Source organism: Colobus angolensis, unplaced genomic scaffold (assembly GCF_000951035.1).
Source record: "Colobus angolensis palliatus isolate OR3802 unplaced genomic scaffold, Cang.pa_1.0 Scaffold12, whole genome shotgun sequence".
NCBI classification, from domain to species: domain Eukaryota; kingdom Metazoa; phylum Chordata; class Mammalia; order Primates; family Cercopithecidae; genus Colobus; species Colobus angolensis.
The window spans coordinates 10,862,281-10,883,672 of record NW_012113141.1 but is presented as its reverse complement, the minus strand read 5'-3'; the positions used below and the strand labels follow the sequence as shown (position 1 = coordinate 10,883,672).

The 21,392-nt window shown below is 43.9% G+C and overlaps 1 protein-coding gene across 16 annotated transcripts in view; it reads left to right on the top strand.

Annotated features, from left to right (window-relative positions):
- KCNMA1 (potassium channel, calcium activated large conductance subfamily M alpha, member 1) overlaps positions 1–21,392 on the top strand; it is a 762,545-nt gene that overhangs the window by 263,117 nt on the left and 478,036 nt on the right. The window contains exon 1 of one of the 16 annotated variants that reach the window (XM_011928782.1): positions 20,541–20,972. The exons of the other annotated variants lie outside the window; for them this stretch is intronic. The gene's annotated coding sequence lies outside the window, so the exon portion shown is untranslated. Of the gene's footprint in view, positions 1–20,540; positions 20,973–21,392 lie in introns of those variants that run through there. 16 annotated transcript variants of the gene reach the window in all.

The window sequence follows — 21,392 nt, the reverse complement described above, 5'->3', positions numbered from 1 at the left end:
CATGGGGCCTGGGGGGAAGCTTGTGGGGCTCCAGCTTGTGGCTTCTCTGTAGGTAGTGCAACTGTTGAAGATTCCTACACACGGGTGCCACAGGGGAAGATGGCACAGGAAAGGATTGTGGACCTGGAGAAACATGTAAGGAGCAGGCAGCAACTGAGGTAGGGCCATATGCAACTGTGGCCAGGGGTCACATATCATACTGAGCAGAGTTCACCTTGCCCAAGAACCACAAACCCAGGACAAATAGAAGGGAAATAAAATAAAGGAAAGGGAGGCAGGATGTCTCGTTCAGGGTTGGGTAAGTAGTATGTATTTGGTTTCTTTTCCTGGCTGTCTTTAAAGAAGGCTGGGCAGTGCTGGCCTATATTTCTGAGGAGAGGGTTCAAGTGCACTATTGGATGGCTCAGAGTCTTCATATGGTGTTATTGTGCAAAGAGCACTGGACTAGAAGTTGGGATATCTGTATTACAGAAATGACTGGTGTTAGCTGAGTGCACCACTGTGTATCAGCTATTTTGTGCACATTTTTAGTGATTCACTGTGACTCTACTTTTTCAAGGTCAAGGTCACAGAGCTTGTCAATGCAAGGCTGGGATTGGAATGAGACTTCAAAGGCCAAGTCTTTTCCAGTAGACCCCACTACTGCACAGGCCTATGCTGAGTCCCTCTACATGCTCCATGTTACCTGTTGTGTGAACTTGGATAGGTCATTTCCCACAGAGGAGCAAGAGAGGAAACTTCCTCGGGGTTTGCTGATCCAATCTCAACATGCTGTGGTTCTGCAGTTGAGATGCATGTTGAGATGCTCTCATTTGTATGTTGACATTTTGTGATTCTAAAGGTCTTTGGATGTTTAGCTTCAAATAAAGAGCTAGGGATTGGAGATGCATCAATCTCAACAGGCAGTGGCAGGGGTGTTTAGAATTAACTTGGCAGCCCTGCAAGAAAAGATGTGTTCTTATCATATTGTGGAAGGGCTTTTATTGGTAGGAAATAGGTACTTGGACTTGTAAAAATCAGGCATTCCAGCATGGCTGTCCCCAAGGCCCACACCTGGAGGCTTAGACTGCAGCTTTTGCTGTTTTCATATCTTTCTCCGCTTCTATCCTCTCTGAATGTTTCCAAACCTCCAAAGGACCTACAACTTTAAAGAGAAATATTATTGATGCAGTTGAATCTATTTTTAACCTGCTGAGGTTGGTGCACATCCAAAGCAGAAGAATTTGGTTTTATATCTGTTTTATCTACATCAGGACCTCTTTACCTAAAATCCATTAAAAGATAACAGAAACAGAGCTGACTTCAGACAACATTCAGTTGGTTCATATTTTGGGGGGCAATGTGTCATGCCCCACCTTGCTGTAGCTGAGACATGCATTTAACATTTCCAAGGAGCCACAGAAAAAGACACAGAAAACCTTTTATTGCATTTAGAGATTAGAGGAGGGGTTTTCTCCTAAATATGGAGCTGTTTCCTTGACTCAGCAGTTGTGCAAGATGGATGTGAAAGCAAAAGATGTTCCCTTGCTATGAAGCAAGTATTTTTGGGTCATAGATCTTATTGATCAGACTTACTCAATTGGACATTTCTCTTGTACGCACACATGTTCTCTCTCTCCTCTGTCTCCTGCTGCCTCAGTAACTTCCAGAGAGACTTCCAAAAAGACAGGGGGTTTTTAGAGTTGAGAGTTAAAACTTCTGGAATGTTGTTCTAGCTCCTGGGGTTGGTCAGGGAAAAGCAATCCTCAAATATAGGTGGGGCCTCAGAGGAAGTTTGGTGAATCTGTCAACTAGAATTGTTTCTTGAAAATTCTCATTGAGGTAACCTCTATCCTCAAAGGATTCTAATATGCCTCTAGGGTTGAAAAGGAATGAACTAATGGCCTTACTCAGACTGATTTAATGAGCATAGGGCCAGAGCCACAAGAGTCCAGACTGGGTTTAGAGTAGAGGTTCACACATGGCTGCCAGTTAGAATCACCTACAGAACTTAGAAAAAATTCCAGCACCTAGGCCCCCTCTTCAGAGATCCTTATTCAGTTGGTCTGAGTGAGGTCTAGGCTTCCATATTTTGTAAATCCTCCCAGATGACTTCACTGTCATTTCTACTCTAGAGCTATGCTTCCCAGACTCTAATGTACAGGGAAATTACCTGGGGTTCTTGTTAAGATGCAGATTCTGAGGACCTAGAGAAAGGGCAAGACATACCATGTTCATAGACTGGAAGACTCATCCTAGTAATGGTGCCAGTTTACCCCAAATTTCTCTATAGATTTAACATAATTCCAACCAAAATCTAAGCAGGACTTTTTGTAGATATAAACAAACCAATTTCTAAAATTTATGTGGAAAGGCAAAGTAACTAGAATAGGTAAAATAATTTTGAAAAAGAAGTGTATATTAGAAGGAATCACTAATTGCCCTACCTGATTTTAACACTTATTATAAAGCTATAGTAATCAAGACAGTGTCATATTGGCAAAGGGATAGACACATAGATCAATGGAGCAGACTAGAATCCAAAAATAGACCTACAACAAATATGGTCAATTGCTTTGATAGAGGTACAAAGACAATTCAATGGAGAAGGAAAGTCTTTTCTACAATGGTGTTGAAACAATTGGACATCCAAAGGCAAATGAAACTAAACAAAATAAAAAGCTCAACCTAAACTTCATGCCTTATACAAAAATTGACTCAAAGTGGATCACAGATATAAGCATAAAACTATAAAACTTTGATAAAAACACATAGGAGAAAATCTTTCTGACCTCAAGTTAGATAAGTTAGACATGACCCCAAAAAGATGATTCACAAAAGAAAAATGGATCACTTGGACACCAACAAAATTAAAAGCTATTATTCTGTGAAAGATGCTATTATGAGAATGAAAAATAAGCTGCATAATAGGAGAGAATACTTAAAAATCACATATATCACAGAAGGCTTTATATAGCCAGGGTATATAAAGAACTCTCAAAATTCAACAGGAAAAGAACAAGCTACCCAACTGGAAAATAGGCAAAAGACTTGAACAGACACATGATCAAAGGATATTTGGATGGCAAATAAGCACAGAAAGAGAACATCAGCATCTTTAGCCATTAGGGAAATGCAAATATAAGCAATGATGAGATATGAACACACTTATTATAATGGCTGAAATAAAAATACTAACAATACCAAGTAGTGGTGAAGATGGGGAGCAACTAGAACTCTCAGACATTACTAGTGGGAATGCAAAATGATGTAGCTATTCAGGAAAACAGTTTAGAAGTTTTCTTATAAAATTAATATACTTAGCATATTACCAGAAATTCAATGTCTAGATATTTACCCTAGGGAAATGAAAACTTAAGTTTACACAAAAAACATTCATATACATGTTTATAGCATCTCTATTCATAATTACCCCAAACTGGGAAGAATCTCAGTGGGTGAATGGCTAAAACAACTGTGGTACATCTTTACAATGAACACTGTGCAGTAGCAAAAAGAATGAACTATTGATAAAAGCAACAACTTAGATGAATCTCAAAAACATTTTGCTCAATTAAAAAAGCCAGTGTTAGTAGGTTACTTATTATATGAATTTCATTTATGTGACTTCCTTGGAAAGGTAAAACTGTAGTGGCAGAGGACACATCAGTGGTTATCACTGGGTAGGGGTGGTATGTGTGATCATAAAGGATAATGCAAGATAGTGTTTGGGGCAGAGTTGTTCTGTATCTTGATTATGGTGTTGGCTACACAAATTGACACATATACTAACATTCACAGAAGTTTACACCAAAAATAAAAAGTTAAATTTACCATATAGTAATTTAGAAAATGAAACTTTTGAAAAGTGCAGATTCTTATTCAAGAGGTCTAGCAATGAGGCTTGGGACTCTGCATTTCTTATAAGCTCCTGGATGATGCTGGGGCTCTTGGGAACATAAGGGGAGAGGGTTAGGCTATAGAGGAAACATTGTAACACCCAGCTTCAGCTCATTTCATTCCTATGCTGAGAGACCTTTAATGGATCCATAGTTCTTTCAAGATAACATTCAAATATTTTATCACTTCAAAAACTTAGGTAAGCTATGTTCCCTGAAATCTCCCGTATCTCTCAGATCATACTCTAGAGTAGTGTATATTCCCTGCTTTGCTTGTGGCCTAGAGATCTCTCTATCCACCCATTCCCTGGAGGATGAGTGACCCCTTAGTCACTGGCCAGCTTGAAAGGCACCTTCCCAGGGAAACCATCCCCGACCCTGCCAGTCCCTGACACACCCGTGCAGAATGAGGGTGCACCTTCTAGTGCAGTGTGCGTGCTATTTTGCTCTCATGTTCTTTCACTTTTCAGATGTTTCTCTCCCTAGGAACACAGGCTGTTCAAGGACAGGATCTATGTCTTGTAGGCCCAGTGCCCAGCATCATGGCAAATAGTGAGGGTTGCTGGGGAGCTTATAGAATGAAGACAAACTGACTCTACAGAAATAGGAACTATGGGGAAAAGAATGAAGGATATTCATTGATTTCCAAGAATAGAAGATGCCAGGGAAGGAAAAGAGCTTCCTCCACAATCTGTGCTGCCCACTCCATGTAGGAGATAAGTTCCATCCACGTTTATAAAGAACATGTGTGTGTAGAGTGGACCTGCAATATATGCATCACTTCCATCACCACCACCATCATATCTCCCCAGTATCACCACCATCTTCACCATTACCACTGTGTGCCATCAACAACATTGCCATCATCATCACTGTCATCACCACCACCATCCTCATACCATCATCATCTCAATCTCTTAATGTTACTGCAATTTGTGTGATGTAACAAAAATAACAATGACTCCAAAAATGAAATAATAAAAATGTTAAAAAGCACATGTGGCTGGGCGTGGTGGCTCACACCTGTAATCTCAGCACTTTGGGAGGCTGAGGCGGGCAGATCACTTAAGGTCAGGAGTTTGAGACCAACATGGTGAAACCCTGTCTCTAATAAAAATCCAAAAATTAGCTGGGCATGGTGGCGGGCACCTGTAATCTCAACTACTCGGGGGACTGAGACAGGAGAATTGCTTGAACCCGGGAGGTGGAGGTGACAGTGAGCTGAGATTGCGCATTTGCACTCCAGCCTGGGCGACAAGAGAGAAACGCCATCTCAAAAATAAATAAATAAAAAATAAAACACATGCATAGTACCTGAGAATTTGCAAAGTGCTTCCTTGGAATTAACTCCAGCTGCATAATGAGGATGCACTGAATTATTCACCTTACTGCAGTCTCAGTTTTATTCTTTTCTCCAAACCCTTATATATTATTATCTTTGGATTTCCTACATTTAAGTGGGGCTCTAGGCAGGAATTCTTCTGCCCATCTTGCAGGTAGTGTAACTGAGCCCCTGGGAGGTTAAGATTATAGAACTTGTTAGCAAAGGATTGAGGAGGAAGATGGTTTCTAAGTAGGACCCACCAAAGTGCCAGAGATCCCCATGAGAGGTGTGATGAGTGGCCTGAACCATCACAGAGCACAAAGCACAGGAAATCGGTTCTCAGAACTCATTTGGGAAATCAGCGGCAAGTTCACACACCAGGGTGAAAGCGGCACTATACAAGGATGGATGGAGGTACAGTAAAGAGGAAGAGGAGGAAAAGAAGAAACAAAACGTGGCCATAAAGTGTAGATTCTAATACATAGTGAAGGAACAGAAGGTGAATCCTTGTCAAGTGGCTAGCCTGTGGGGAGCCACACTATCACGTGCTCCAAGTTACCCCTCCTCTGCCCCCAACCAAAGAAGATTGTGCATGAGAGTTCTACCATCGATTGAGAGACTTTCTAGATCATAACATCTGGAATTCAGCCCTGCTTTAGCCATCGTCTACAGTGGTAAGTGATCTTGAATAAGTCGACTAAAGCCTGCTCTTCAGAAGGTCCCTAGAAAAGGTGTCAGGGTTGCTGAAGGCTTGGGAGTGGAGGACGCACATGGATTGCCATTGCCTGCCTTGGGTTCGGTTGTGGTACTTTTGAAGGAGGCAGTGACAAGGTGGCTTTGTTTCCTAGGATGGGGTGCTAGGGAGTGAGATTGTGATGCTTGTCATTTGGTCCAATTGCTACTGCCTTCAGTTGAGCACTGGTGAGGAACCTTAGTTGATTCTTCTATGTAAATGGCTCTTGCACCTCAATTTTCTTGGCAATTACTCCCCAGCTGTGCCCTTCTTGCTGCATAAAACCTCAATCAATCCTTCATTAAAATGCTACAGAAACTGAAAGATTTTCCCCCTTGTTCCCTAATTTTTCCCTGAGTGGATTGGATATGTTATGGCTCAAATGGAAAAGGACTAGCTTTGTAAGCAGGTTCAGATTCTAGCTCAGTTCCTATTTATTTATAGCCCAAATTATTTCAACAACTGCTATCAAGTAAAAACTCTGTTTAATCACAGGCAGATAAACGTGCCAATTTCATTTCATTGCCTAAGTAGTCTCCTCTGCTGTGGAGGAGGAGGATGCCACTCTGGATCTTGTCCCAAGTGCTGTGGGGCTGGGGACCAACACAGTTCAAGACTTGCTACACATTCAGGCCTGGCCACTCAGATTGTAGCCACTTGTGTCATTTGGTAGGAAAAGTGAGAAGTTATGAGCCAGAGGTTTCAATTCTGGTTTCACCACTTACTGATTCTATGACTTACAAGGTTACTTAGCTTCTTGGGGTCAGGATTCACTCATTTAAAAATAGTATGTTACTAACTGCAAATATAAATGAGTTAATGTAAGCCTCCAGTCATGGCATGGCAGACAGTGGTTTCTTTTTCTTTTCTTTTTTTCTTTTTTCTTTTTTTTTTTTTTGAGACGGAGGCTTGCTCTGTTACCCAAGCTGGAGTGCAGCAGCACAATCTTGGCTCACTGCAGCTTCCGCCTCTGGGGTTCAAGCGATTTTCCTGCCTCAGCCTCCCAACTAGCTGAGATTACAGGCATGCACCACCATGCCTGGCTTATTTTTGTTTTTAGTAGAGACAGGGTTTTGCCATATTGGCCAGGCTGGTCTTGAACTCCTGATCTCAGGCGATCTGCCCACATTGGCCTCTCAAAGTGCTGGGATTACAGGTGTGAGCCACTGTACCCAGACACACAGTGATTTTTTAATTTATGGTTCATGGAAATTATAAAAATTGGCATTTTAACTATAAGTGATTGAATGAAGTCAGACATTGGAGAACTAAATGAATAAATGGATGCACTTATTCAACAAAGATTGTTGAGGATCTGCTAGGTGTCAGGCATTGAGCAAACTGATAGAGAGAATAAGATATTCTCTCTATGAAGCTCTGGCTTCATAGAGTTTACATGGTCAGAGAGCGAGGGCAATAAACATACAATTATATAATCATGCATATTGACAAGTCCTTTTTAAAAAGAACAGGGAACTATAGGAGAGAAGTGGGCAGGGGTGGCAATAAATTGTACTGGGAAGCAGTCAGGGGAGTTTTTCTTGAGAAGGCAACTTTTGAGCTGCGACCAGAAAGGGGAGCAGGAATTAACTGGACAAAGAGGAGGAAGAGTATGTGTCTCACTATAAAGCAAGAAAGAGCTATGCACAGTCAAGCAGGGAGAAGTGAAGCCAGGGAGGCTGAATTGGATGGCCAAGCCAGTGCCTGGCAGGAAGGAGGCTGGAGAGGAGAGCAAGAGCATGTGGGCTTTATGTGCCAGAGAAAGTATTTTACATTTTCGCATAGGCACCATGGAAGGGTTTTAAGCAAGGAAGTAATTCTATTTCTTAGGACTAGATGAAGTTGAATTGAGTAAAAGATTACTAAGGGTGCAAATACCATTTTTATGGGAAGAGCTTATGCACTCACCCTGAGGGCTGGCATAAGGCAGGTGTGGCATTGAGTGTCCTTGGCTCTTCCTGGCTTTGGTCTCTGCTGTGGAACTGGGGACAGGCTTATAGATGCTGCAGCCTCAGTGGCTGCAGATTCTGCCCATCTAAAGCCATGGACTTTCCCATGACTAGGGTCCATTTTGCCTTTGGGTCTGAGAATCCTCAGGAGTAGGAATTCAGAAGATGTCAGCTATGTGGCCTGAACTGGAGTTCCAACCGGATCATTTCATTCCACTATCGATTGGAAGAGGAATAGTGAAGCTGTGGTGTTAGCTGGAATAAACTGGAGTTAAGAAAGCTCACTGTGTATTTTTCAGAAAAAAAAATAATTCTTAACAATCAGACTACTCTCAATATTGTGAGTCACCTTGACAGCACAAGGACTTGAATGGTTTGCCTGGAGGACTAATGATCTTGGCTCTCCCAGGTGCCTGTCCCCATAGGGAGACGGTGCAAACTAAGCCAGCTGTGCATCTCTCCTATTATATCATGGACCAGGGGACCATAGACACTTTGAAAGGGAATGTATCTGACTCTCTCACACTTCAGCCTGCTTATGGGATGGCTTGGCCCAGACAGAAGCAGGCACTATGTCTTTTCTCAATGTTCTGCCTCTTGATATAAGCAAGCGGTCTGTGGAGAGATTTATCAGAGGCCCTTGTGATGGATGCATGTCTTCTTATAAGCTGATAGTCCAGGAGAGAGTCCCTTCTAAACAAGAAAGGGAACTGAAGGCAGACTGGCAGCAGTTCTAGTGTCCTACAAGGCTGTGGCTAGTCCTGTGAGCTGGATGGCTGGGTGTGAGGCAGGATGTCAGGCAGGGCCATGGTGAGAGCATCTCACATTTACTGAGAGCCTGCTGTCCTCTGGGCACTGTGTTTTCCTCTCACCATTTCATTTATCGCTCCCAGTCATGCTCTGCTTTATGGCTGGAGCAGTTGAGGCTCAGAGGGGTTACATAAAGCACCCGAAGACATATGGGCAGGAAGTGGCAGAACCTGGATTTGAATGCAAATCTTTCTGGCTGTTTCCACATTGTTTCACAGCCTATCCCAGCATCGTGTGTGTGTGTGTGTGTGTGTGTGTGTGTGTGTGTGTGTGTGTGTGTGTGTGTGTGTGTGTGTGTGTGTGTGGTGGGGGTGGTGGTGCTTAGGGATACCCTCTTCCTAAGGATGTGTCCTGGGGCTAAGTCATTATTCTTGGGGGTGCAGGGAAGGGACAGTGGATCGGGAGGGTCTCGGTTTGCCTCTGGCCTGTCAGTGGGCCACCGTTCTCTCCTCTGTGATGCAGGTTGGCCTTACCAGCCTGCCCTCCTCCAGACTGCTGGGAGCCTCCTGTGAGACACAGATCTGAAAGCTCCTTAGGGAGGACACAGGGCAGGAGAGGGAGCTGAAGCTCTAAGGGCAGCTGTGACCAACTGCCAGCAGCCACTGAGGGAGACCCCAAGCCTGGCATGGCTACAAATGGGCTCAGCTCCAAGGGAATGGAAAATTGGGCCACATTTGCCTGGGCTGGGTCAGAAATGGCAATTCCTGAGCCCATGTGACCAGCTCCCATTTGCATGGCTGAGGAGGTGCCTGGGCTTGCTGTGCACTGCCTGGTTTTCATCCCTGCTTTTTGAGGCACACATCAGCCTGGGCAGCTCTTGACCCACAAGGTGGACTCTTCTGGGCCAGCCACGGGCAGTGGCCACCCTGTCCTGCCAGGCTGCAGAAAGGCCCTGGGCCACTTCCAACTGGAGCCAGTGCTCCTGGAGAGAGCAGTGACCTGGACCAGCAGCCCTGCAGATCCCCGCTTGCTCCTGCACTCGCCTCCTCCTTGCAGTGACTCTGCAATGGGAGTGGGAGGTGTCAGAGCAATTAGGCGGAAACTCCTTTTGCGCACCTGTAATTTTCAAGCTCTCTGAATCTCATTAGTTCCCGGGCTTTCCTGCTCTGCCTTCCTGTTCTTTGCTCGCAGCAAATCCAGGGGGCAGCCAGTCATCCTATTGCTGGCGGTGATGATGAGACCCCAGGCCGGTGACACAGAGGCCTCCCTGGGAGGAAGTCCCCTGTTTGGGCACCCAGCACTGTTTAGGGCCTCGTCTAGTCCTGTTCTACTTTAGGCCTTACCTTCTCATTTCTGTCTGCTGGAGCAAAAGGCTCTGAATTCAGAGTTGGGAATTCTCAGACCTGGTCTGAGATTTGTCTGCCCCTGATGATGATGGTGATGATGATCATGATAATACTACACTAATAGTAGTTAAAAGAGCTACCATTTACCAATTGCCTATTCTGTACTAGGAGCAATTTAGACCTCATCACATCTAATTCTAACAACATCCCCGCAAGACAAGCATTATAGTCCTTTCATTGAGAACACAAATGCTTAGAGAGATTGACTTTCTCAGACTCAAACAGCTGGAAGGTGACTGAGCTGAGGTTTGTACCCATGTCTTGATGACTAAGCGCAGCTGTGTCCACCAGGGCACCTTGACCCAGTACTTCTCAGAGCCCCAGAGTTACTTATTCAGAGGCTTTCCAGAGCTGCCAGAACCCCAGATCATTGCAGCTCCCTCATCCTGCAGTGAGGAAGCTCAGGCCTCTGTGCTAGTGCCCCACTCCTTGGTTCTACCCCTCCCTCCCTCGTTGTGGCCTGCAGAGATTCCAACTGCTGCTTCCTTTCACCCAGAGCACCTCTTCTGGGCTGAGTGCTGTGGAAAGGGCCAGGTAGGAAAGGAGACTCAAAGTAGCTTGACTCAGTTTCTCCCCTGAGTTTCCCTTTGGAGACCCGAGAAACACATCTGGGAAGTGGATGGGAAGATGAGAATAAGTAAGCAAAATTGGGAAGCATGAAGGCATTGGAAGTGTGGAGGATGCTGGTCGCCCCAGGTGGTCCAGGGAGTATTTCTGTTTAGAGTGGCCTATGGAGGGAGTGCTCTCCTGGCATGCAGGCAGAGTGAGACTCTGCTAGACTCGACTCTTTCTTCTTCTCTGAAGGAATCAGAGACTGAAACAAGGATGGCTTCATCCGTTTGGCCATAGCCTGGAAAGACTGGGAAACCCAGCAGCTTTCTGGTCCCTGGGCTCACAGAAGACACAGTTCTTGGAAGCAGTCATCCCTGTCTGTGATGACTGACCTGCCTCTTGCCAGTCTTCCATCCTTGCTTAAAGGCTTGCTAATCATCGGCTCCACTGGGAGATCTTTGCAGGCTGCCCCGGAATCATAGCTCTAGGCCTTTGTTCTAGAACATCTATTGCATTGTATTATACCTATTGCTTTCTATATTTTTCTTCCGTTTCTTCAAGACAGGAATGTGCACTCATTTGAGCCTGGGATGGCCTCTTCTAATGTGCGTATTCAGTTCCAAGAAATATTTAAAATATCACTAGCATAATTCAGCATCCATAATGAGTTTATACTCTTGTGTATTGAGATCAGATGACTTTCCTGTCTTGTAGTTCATATTATTAATATTCTTCTTATCATTTTGCTCTGCTTAGTTCTTTTTTCGTACATCTTTGCCTCTCACTCCCTTTTTCTGCCTTGGCATTCATTTGTTCTTCAGCAAATGTCCACTGGGCACCTACTGTGTGCCAGGCACTGTTCTAGGTGCTGGGGATACGGAAATGAACAGGAAGATTGATTGGCTCATTTATTTGAAAAGCACAGAATTAGGGTTGACTCAGGGTGAAGCTTGATCCACTGAATCAACAGTGTTACCCCCAGAGCTGCCATCTCTATGGGCACTCACCCTGTGGGTTAACTGAGTCCTTGGGGTGCTGTTTCCTGGACATGCCTCAAGACTTTCCTGAATGAACGGTTCATCTGGTAATGAATGAGGCCACACAGGCTCCTGCACACTTGTCCCTGGCGTGGGAGCTGCCTTCTAAGGTTTCATAATGAGAACATGCTTTTTTAGGGGAGCAGGTGTGTGGTAGATTCTGGACTCCTACGCTGCCGTCTTCTGATGATTCCCAGAGACTGCACCTCTCTGCTCTGGTTGGGCTGAGGCTGTTTTTGTCACCCCACAGGGCAGTGTTGTTTGTTCCTAAAGCAGAGAGACATCTGTCATCCTCACTGAGCCCTGACAGATGCCACATTCAAAGACCCAGCACATGCAGTAGCAGCGGCGGCAGCACTGTCATTGCAGTGCTCGCACACACACACACCGACACACTAATTTCTTCTTCCTGGTGGGCAAATCTTCCTGCCCCTCCCCACCAACCCATGCTTCCATGCCTACGAGATTCAAAAGAGGGTAACAGTGGAACTGTGGGCCTGAAGCACTTGCTGGACAGTGAGGACACCTCTGGGTTGGGGGAACAGAGGTGTAAACGGGGTAGAACCGGAAGAATATTCCTCCTCCTGGGTGTGAACGAGTCTCCTTTGGTCTCTGCAGGAAGTGCCTTACCCAATCCCTGTTACCTTTAGGAGCAAGAACTTGAGGAAATGGTGTGGACACATGCACAAAACTTTTTAGCATGAAGGGGAAACTGAGGATGCCCAGCTCATTGTATAAGAGAGCGAAGGTTTGACCGAGGGTGGCTTCTAAAGCAAAACTTAGACAGATGACGACAAGGATGACGTGGCAGGATCAGAAGACAAAGAAGAACCAGACACGGATTCACTCGTACTCGTAGGAGGACCTTGGACATATTTTATGTAATATAGAACATTTCCTCTTTTAGGATTGTAAGTAACATCATGGTAGATGTTACTGGAAATTTTATCACTCCCATCCTGTGGGTCTTAGCAGGAATCATCCTGAACGGTGTTTGTGGACTTGTTTTGGAGAAGTCTGTGTTGAGGGCAGGGGTGGTAGGACTTTGTGTTCAACTTGGCAGGCTCCTGGAGGGAGAGAGTGGCCTGGGACAGGCATTAGAGGGTCAGGCCTTCTGGGCTTAAAAGAGAAAAAGGAAGAGGGGAATGTCTTGGAGAAGGAGGGGCCAATCACTTGTTAGGTCCTAGACAGTGTCTTGGTGCCATGTATTAGAAGGCAGGTGGAGGGAGTAGAGAGGTATCAGCCTGTAGATAACATCCTGTTCTAATGAGTGAGTGTGAGAAGGTGGGGGAGATGCTTTGAGACATATTTAATCATATCTCCTACAGACAAGTCAGTGAATCCCACTCTTTACCATGTAGGCTTATCAAAGACCACTAACAGAGAAAGACTGGTCTAATTCTGAGGGTTTCCTTGGAGGACTTCCTCTTAGTGTAGCTCCTCCTAAGGCTCTGGGATGTTGGAGAACAGCCCGACAGAGAGGACCAGTTCGATGGCTCTCAGCTAGGTTACAGGAGTCATGGGAGTGGGGTGGGGGATTATCAGCTGATTTTCCCTGCTTTTCCTGAACATCCCTCCCTGCTTGGAGGAGCTGTTCCACTTGTATCTTTTTCTTATATTGTGCTTTGGCTCAAATATTTATTTAGAAAAAGTCCTCAAGAACTAAAACCTTTCTTTGTGTCTTGAATCAGATCATTTGCAAGTTCCCTCTGACCGTAAGCTGATTTTGTGACTTGGTGTTCCCGAGACCCCCAGTCCACTTCATCTCATCTTGCTTTTGATTTTTAAACCATTCTGTCTTTCTTAAGCTGACATTTGAATTCCTAGGTGGTTCTTTCTGCATTTCATCAGCTTACAGTTGTGACTCATCCTCCTCATGTTGTTTTAAGTCATGAAGAGAATCTGAATCCAGCAGGAAAACTGAGAGCCGTCTTTGTAACAGTGAAAGTTTCTGGAATCTATAAAACATCAATTTGTGTATAGAAACTGAAGTTTAAGAAAGACAAGCTTTTCTCTTAATTTAAATTATTGCATCTCATGGGAAATTTGATTTTTTAAATAAATCACATATTCCAATAAAGCAGAAAGCTTTGCTAGATACACAGTGAAGATGTTTGCTTTAAAAATTGTTCTTTATTCAGCTAGAGAGGAACCAGGGAATACAGGAAGATAAAAAGTGCTGAATGGAATATACAAGACAAGGTTTTGAAATCAAGGCTAAATTAATCATCTCTTCTTTTTAGTGGGCTATATCTAAGCAGAGGCTGGCAGATCCTCTCTGTCAAATTTGAGTCTGTTATTCTCTACCAGAGAATGCTACCAGAATGACTGTCCCAGGGTCCATGGGTGTCAGGATCTGTTAACTGATGGAAATCTCCACCTGAGGGAGTGCATGCATCTTCTGGGATCTCTTGCATGCAAGTGAGACAACTATGGCTCAAGCTGCTTAAGAACCAAAAAAATGGGGATGGGAATTTGATGGCTTGGGTAACTGAAAAGCTTAGGGTTAGGCTTCTCTTCAGGCTTAGCTGATTCCAGGCACTCAAATGATGTCCTTCAGTCTCTTGCTGTCACTGGTTCACTCCATTCCTTCTTCCATATCTTACCTCTGCTTTCTCTTGTGTTGGTTTTATACTTGAGCAGCCTTCTTTTATGTGGATTTCCATAACAGAATCAAATGCATATCATATTGGCTTCTTATCCTTAGCTTTCAATAGAAAGATAGATTCTCTTTTACATATCGACATACAGTAGTTCCAGCAAAAGTCCTAGAATTCACTCTCAGTGGATCAGGTTGGTTGGCATGTTGCTTCTGAACCAATCACCATGGCCAGGAAGATAGGTCTCATAGTCTTACTGAGCAAACCTGGGTGGATATCACTCCTGGAGATGGAAGGTGGAGGTGGGGCCATTCTTGAAACAGAGGGATTGAGAGTGGGGGATAGGGCATACCAGAAGGGGCAATGAATGCTAGTCAGGTAAAGATAATAGCTGTCCACTATGATATGGTTTGGTTGGGTAGATTTGAGGGACCAGACCTGGGGTGACCCATGTTTGCCCAGTTGATCCCATTAGGTGATTTCTTCCTGTTTGATTTCCTGCAAGGTACCTCAGTTGTTGGCATGATCCTCCTCCCATCTTGCTCCTGGATGTTGAAAGGCCACACAGTGTCTAATTTACCAACACAGATATGATCCAGAAGGCAAAGACAAGTTCTATGCCCACACTTTTCCAACTGTAGAGTTAAAAAGTTATTTCTATCCTCCAGGCTTAATTTTTGGCTATCAATATTGAGCTAAAGACTATTGAAGATTTAGAACATTATTTATCAATTTAATTTTACTATAATTAAACACATTTTAATGAAATTCCTGTAGCTGCCATTGTTGATATTTTTCACAACAATCCTCTGAGATATACAGTTAGCCCTATTTTACAGGAGAGAAAACAGGGTCAGAATGGTAGAGAACTTGTTAAAGGCCATGCAACCTGGAGAATCCAGCATCTTATATGCTTGTGCTAGGTTTGATGCATATAGGGATGAATAAGACATTCTCTGCCCTTGAGCTGTATGTAATTGCTCTGTGTTTATAGTTACATAAAAGAATGAGTAATATGCCTCTATGGGAATAAAACAGAAGGAAGTGATTAATTTTGCGTAAATGTAGTCTAGGAGACAGAAAGGGACATTAGAGATGGGTCCTGATGAGTGAGTAGGAGTTTCCCACATGGATATTGTGTACAGGGAATCTGTTTTTTCACTGAGTAATGCATGAGTTTTCTGTGAGATGGAGCTGCCAATTTCAGGAAATGTAATGTCACCCTTGACTCTGCCTTCTCCTTTTACCAGAGGGATAGCCACAGAGATCTACATTCGTATTAGTTTAGATTCTTTCGTTTTCTAAGACTAGAACTCCTAACACAAATAGGCTTAAATAATAAAGGGGATGTATTTTCTTATCTAATTGAAAAGCACAGAATTAGGACTGACTTAAGGGCAAGCTTGATCTGTTGGCTCAACAATATCACCAAGGATCTGGCTTCTTTCCATCTCTCCATTTTGTCTTATGCTATCTTTCATATCTTTTGGTGTCTTTATCAAAAGCTGGCACCTTTTAGGTCCTAATATGACCGAAAGAGCTCCTGGGGCTAGATGCTTCCTTCATCATGCCCAACAGGAAGGAAATGGCATCATTTCCAGGCACTCTCAGCAAGACCTAAGAGTCACTCTGATTGGACTGGCTTAGGTCACATGCTCATCCCTGAACCCATCACTGCTGCCACGGGACAGAGAACATTGATGAAGTTGATTTCCCTGAAGCCACATGAATCCCCAAATGGAATTTTGCAGACTGATGGAAGGAGGAAGTGGACAATGGATGCTGTATTAGTCCGTTTTCACACTGCTGATAAAGACATACCTGAGACTGTGAAGAAAAAGTTAATTGGACTTACAGTTCCACATGGCTGGGGAGGCCTCAGAATCATGGTGGGAGGTGAAAGGCACTTTTGTACATGACAGCAGCAAGATAAAAATGAGAAAGATGCAAAAGTGGAAACCCCTGATAAAACCATCAGATCTCATGAGACTTATTCACTACCACGAGAACAGCATGGGGGAAACCACCCCGTGATTCAAATTATCTCTCGCTGGATCCCTCCCACAATACATGGGAATTATGGGAGTACAATTCAAGATGAGATTTGGGTGGGGACACAGAGCCAAACCGTATCAAATGCTCAGAAGGCATTTGTTGTCGTAAGGCATCAAAGAAATGTTTACCAGAGCACTGAAGTTTGCATAGTCTCTTTTTTGGGCAGTAAAGGTTCTACATAGCTCCAAGACATAATCTTTGATGCTCAGTCTGTGACAACTCAAATTCTAGGCTTTTCCTTGGATAATTCAGCCACTGAACTACCTTTTGTTTCCCCCTGTAGTCTCTTCTTAGTTAGTACTCTGGACAAACTTGCTTTGACTTTGTCCAAAGACAACTATTCTTTATTAGTATATGATGAATTTTGTGGACAGATAAGAGTGTTATGGGCATGATGGCATACTTACCACACAGAATGATCTAAAACTTTGTAGCAACTAATGTCCTAGGCCTTTTTCAGAGCTGCTTTCTTCAAAGGGGGCAGCAGACTTGATGCCACATTTTCTAAAGCTCTTCCCAACCTCCAGAACAGCCTCTTTTCTTTCTGCTGAGGAAGCTAGATTTACTTTCAGTCCTGAAATGGTGAAAGAAAGGGGAGCCTCCCCAGATGTCTCACACTGATAGGAGGAAGAAATATCCAAAGCCATTAGCCAGTGGTGACAAACAGTGTGTGGATTATAACGGAGGCAGGGTGGCTGGGGAAAAGACTGAGTGGTTGGAGACAGGCAGGGAGGCCTGAGTTTCAAGTCCTTACCCTGTCACTTTCAGCACTTTCGGATGCTGAGGCAGGCAGATCACGAGGTCAAGAGATTGAGACTATCATGGCCAACATGGTGAAACCCTGTCTCTACTAAAAATACAAAAATTAACTGGGCATGGTGGCACGCACCCATAGTCCCAGCTATTTGGGAGGCTGAGGCAGGAGAATTGCTTGAACCCGGGGGGCGGCGGTTGCAGTGAGTGGAGATCACACCACTGCACTCCAGCCTGGGTGACAGAGGGAGACTCCACTCCCACCCCTCCCCCCCCAAAAAAATAAAGAGGCAGGATGCCATGGGGTTGAAGAAAACAGGCCCTGTAGCCAGGCTGCCTGAGTCTGAATCCTGGCTCTACTGTTCACCAGCTCTGCTTGGGTTCATGTCCCAGCTCTTCCACTGACTAAGCCTAGATCAAGAAATAGTCACTGAGTTCTAATCTGTCATTCAGGTAGTTGCATTCTTATGTTTCCTTTTGTCATTTGGCCTTCCAACTTAGTTGGGATGATGGTGGCTGTCGCTTTACCTCTTTGGCCTCAATTGTTTCATCTGTAAAATATTGATACAAGTAATGTCCACATTATAGGTTGTTGTAAGGATTAATCCTCATTTAACTCATTTACAAGTTGTATGCATTTTATATATATATAATATATTATATTATATATATATACTTTCATATGTGTGGAAAATACTTGTAACAGCATCTAGTAAGCACTAACGATGTGGATAGATAGATATATCTTGTAGGGTTGCTGTAAGCCGTAGAGACTTTGCATATATATTGTCTGGCAATAGCAGACACTGGATAAATCTTAGCCATTATTAATAATTATTATGTTGATTGAACTGTTTAATAATAATGTGATTCATCTAAATAGAGCTTTATGGTTTCTGGAGTGCTTGCTGCCAATATGATCCTTCTTGAGCCCTACAGTCACTCAGTGATGGGGCTCCTATTCCTGTGTCCAGTGGCTCTCGGGGAAGGGTTGGATGCCTTTCCAGGGTCTCCTGGCCAGGTGGTCATTAGCAGGACCAGGGTGTGAACCATAGTGAGGAGCTTCCCAGTCCAGGGTTTGTTCCACATCCTCTCTTTCCCCATTCTAAAGGCCTCCCAGTCATTTGTCACAGCCTTATTTGAAATGCCTGTGCTTCTCATCTGTAATATCCTGATTGTCCCATTAATCTCCTTTAAGCTTCATGAAAAATACAAAGGGCTGCATCAGGATATAGTCACCAAGTTCTAATTTTGCATTCAGGGGATTGTTTTCCATGGACGTGAAGAGACTGATGTTTTCCATTTGGCCTTTGGCTTTCCAACTAAGTCGAAGAGAGATGTCACTTTCCAAATTATCAACCAGTTTTCAAGGTGGCATCTATATTTTGCCTCTAATGTGTCTGTACTTTTGTTGCTTCTCTATCTTCATATCCTCCTCTCCCTAGTAGGTGTTCTACAGTACTGCCCAGACGGAGTGGTAAGAAATTTCTTTGATAAGTCCTTAAAAGCCTAGAACGTCCGGTCACTTCCTTTTGCATATTCCTTAGACCCCGACCATAGGCCAGTGCTCACTACAGAAGGAGCAGTGTTTGTTTTGTTAACATACACACACACACACACACACACACACACACACACCCCCATACTCCAAGGTCCTAAATTTTAGACTTAGTTCACTCTTTAATATGGTAGCCACTAGACACAAGTGATTGTTTAAATTTAAATGAAATTACAGGCTCAGTTTCTCTTTGCATTAGCCACATTTTGAGTACTCAGTAGCCATGTGTGGTTAGTGGCTACTGTATTGGGCAGCACAGATAGAGAACACTTCCATCAATCAGAAAGTCATATGGGACAACATTTAGCATAAAGGGGAAAGGGAGCAGGAATGGGCACATGAGTGTAGTGTTTAGTTAAGTAGGATCGCGGGCCAACAGATGTGAAGTAGCCCTCTTAACTCTCTGCATGTATTTCCTCTGTGATTTACAAAGGACCACTAACCAGGAGAAATAAGAGACTATTGTTTTCTGATCCAACACCAGCCTGCAATGAAAATAGGATATTTTTCATTGTGTAGGGAACTGTCAATGCATATTTTGTTATCTAATTTGAACCCTGCACGTGGACAGCACATTTCATGTGTTTTAGCCCATTGGTGGCTGGCACAGGTGTGGCCAGAAAGCCAGCATAGGATCTTGTTTGTCTTTAAGAGAGGAGTTCAGGAAGACTATTCAGGCACATCGTCTGACAAGTCTAGTGCTGGTCAAACACTCATAAATATTCCTATCCAATCTGAACTTGAAATGTTCTTGTTGTGGACAACTTTGGTGAGCCAGTCTACTTGAAGACAATCCAATCTACTAGTTTAGCTTTAAAAAGCGTGCACGAGAAACAATTAGAAGAACACGGTTGCTTTTAAAGCCATCAGGATGGTGTTTGCTGCTGTTTTGTTGTTAAATATCAATGGGTTACTCAATGGTAATAGATCTAAAGAGATGAACATTGTTACATGAATATTGCAAGAAATCCGTGGATCTCTTGGGGACCCTCCAGACCTAGTTTTGAGAATGACTCATATAAAGAATTTGCAGAGTCTAATTCATATACTCAGACTAGGGTTCTGAATTCTTTTCCCCCTGCGAGGAAGGAAAAACAGAGGATAACATTGGTTATCTGGGTTAATAACAAAGCAAGGGGCAGACTATAGCTGCCCTAAAATCTGAGATCTGAGTCACAGAGCCTAGTTCAGGGAAGGGCTGACATGCCTGCTGAAATGGGCTTATCCAGCTGCACTCAGAGCTCTAGTGAGTATCAGGGTCATTATGTTCTAAATCATCTGTGGCCAGCTTACCAAACAGACTGGAGTCTGGCAGAGAATATCTATAGAATTTTCCACAGATCAGAACTTCTGGTCTTCCAGAAGGATAAACTTCCCCAAATATCCTGGTAGTCTTGAGTTAATTTTGGCTTCCTGGGAGTTTCTGTCCTTGGTAAGGGTCATATTTTCATTGTCCCTTGACCTTTAGTCTTCTCAGAGTTGACTGGTAACATTAAAATGAGCATGTCTTCACTATTGTCACTTATGAAGCTATTAAAAAAATTTATAATACCCTAAACTTATCACAGTAATAAAAGCAATAATATCTCTTTACATTGTTGCAGTCTTTTGGATAAAGTCCCCTGAAAGCATTGTCCCAGTGGTTTTCAAACTTTTTTCTTTGATCTTTCAGAATCTTTGTTCAAATGATATCTTGACTAGACTCCAACATATAGCACAGATAAAAATGGAGTTGTGACTGCAGGGAGAGAAAGGGTGGAGCCCAGCTCACTGGACCTCTGCCTCCACCCCCAAACCACCCCCTAGCCTTTGAGTCAACCACTGAGTCACTGGTGAGCAATCCCTGTGGTTGCCCAGAGCATCATCACACTAAGTCCTCATAATCACCAGACATGATTGTGAGGTCATCACAGTGACTTGGTGCTGCCCCTGGAGGTAGGAAGGCAGCTGAAGAGGGGAGAGAGACCCCCTCCCCCATAAAAGGATGGTCGGTGATAATGTGCATGCATTGGAAAGGACTGTCCAAGGTCCCTGGTAGGTAGGGACTGGAAGTTTGGCAGTGTCTTTTCTAGAGTAGAACAAATTTCTCAGTTGAATTTGCTGTAGTTCTCTGAAGGTTTCTTTGTCCACATTAGAATTTTTGAGCACTGGCATCCATGTAGACCAACTTCAAAATGGCTGTGTGCTCCACTCAGAGATTCTGCTCTGAAGACACGCAGAAGATTTTTTAGCCTATTCTGAACTCCAAGCTGTTCCAGTTCCTCTTGCTTTCCAGAGGTGTGAGCACCTGAAAGCCCCTGCTCTGATCTATACCCCAGGCTCAAGATTCATCCTGCTCACTCAGCCACTCATGCTGTCACCAGAGATAAAACGAAGTGTAAGCAGGTGCATTTGATTGTTGCACAAGAAATAGTTATCCTCCAAAGACTTGTTCATTCTTGCGCCTGTAAAGTGTGGTGTGCCCTGTGCATCAGTATTCTTGCCTATGAAATGGGCATATAGGCTGGACACAGTGGATCATGCTTGTAATCCCAGCACTTTGGGAGGCTGTGGCCAGTGGGTCACCTGAGGTCAGGAGTTTGAGACCAGTCTGGCCAGCATGGTGAAACCCCATCTCTATTAAAAATACAAAAATTAGCCAGATGTGGTGGCAGGTGCCTGTAGTCCCAGCTACTTGGGAGGCTGAGGCAGGAGAATCGCTTGAGCCCAGGAGGCAGAAGTTGTGGTAAGCTGAGCCAAGATTGCGCCACTATACTCCAGCCTGGGTGACAGAGCGAGACTCCATCTCAAAAAAAAA